The following is a 1,311-nucleotide window of genomic DNA, read 5'->3' as shown; positions in this document are numbered from 1 at the left end:
CGCCGGCCGCGGGGCCGCCTGCTGGTGTGGCAGGCAGCGCCGGCCGAGCGCCGAGCCACCGAGCGGCCCGCCCGCGCCGGCAGGGGGCGCTGCGGGCCGGCACCGGCTGGGCGTGAGGGGAAGGAGGGAGGCAGGCCCCTCATGGCCGAGGGGCTCGGGATTGTCCCCGTGTCCCCCCCGTGTCCCCCCCGCGTCCCCGTCCCAGGCACTGGGCAATATCCCAGAAGAAAAGGAATGCGGCCCTTGCCCTGAACAACGTAAATTTAAGATATAAATAAGGATTACGACGTAAAGGATGAATAAATGTAACAGAGAAGTACAATTACAGAGGTATCTGTGCATGGAAGTGTCCTACAGGAAGAGACCGATGCCATGCTACAGCCACAACTTCGCTCAGAAGCATCACTGCTTGAATGAGGCACTAGAAGATGGCAATAGTGCGACCTCTGAAGATCTAAGGCATGAGAGGATATACACAGAAACTGAGAAAGCTTCACAAATTGGGATGATTGTGGCTTACACACCATGGTGACAGGAAACAACCTCCTACTGATTAGGAAAGCAGCAGCAGGGCAGTGAGGGGCAAACTGAGAGATGGCATCATTAGATAAAGTAACGGCAATGGGTTTAGCTTTGGGAAAAGCTTTTTCATTTTCTGAGCTATCATTGCAGTAACTTCTGCAATATGGACAAGAGTTGCATTTGAGCAAACAGATACAAGACATCTATGGCTTACACATTGCCCACACCTGAGGACTTAAAGTGGAGCCACGCTGAATTGGCAAGCTGGGTCATTTTGGAGTATATATGGTCATTTTTATACATAAGGGAGGGGGAAAGAGGAGTCTGCACTACTGTATTCAACCAAGGTGCTCAGCATGTGCAAACCACACAGCAGGATTTGCAGTGACACATCCGTTGCTTGTGCTCAGAAAAGATGCAAGTTTGCAAGTATTGCATGAAATCATAGACCCATAGAACATTATGGGTTGGAAGGGACCATCTAGCCCTAACTCTCCTGCTATGTGCAGAGACAGCTCCCACTAAAACAGGTTGCTTGAGGTCTTATCCAGCCTGTCCTTGAGCACTGCCAGGGATGAGGCATTCACAGCTTCTCTGGGCAACATGTCCCAGTGTCTCACCAGCCAAGGAGTAAAGAATTCCGTCTTAATATCTAACCTAGTCCCATATGGACTGCTGCCAGCACTGTTGCTTCTCTAGAAGCACCAATGAATTGCAGGATGAACCATATAAAATGTATTTGCTTTTTTAAAGCTCACACTGGTTCTGAGAATGAAAACAAATTTTAGG

This window comes from Camarhynchus parvulus, chromosome 3, assembly GCF_901933205.1.
Source record: "Camarhynchus parvulus chromosome 3, STF_HiC, whole genome shotgun sequence".
NCBI lineage: Eukaryota > Metazoa > Chordata > Aves > Passeriformes > Thraupidae > Camarhynchus > Camarhynchus parvulus.
The sequence above is the reverse complement of the archived record's forward strand: the minus strand, read 5'-3'. Positions refer to the sequence as shown.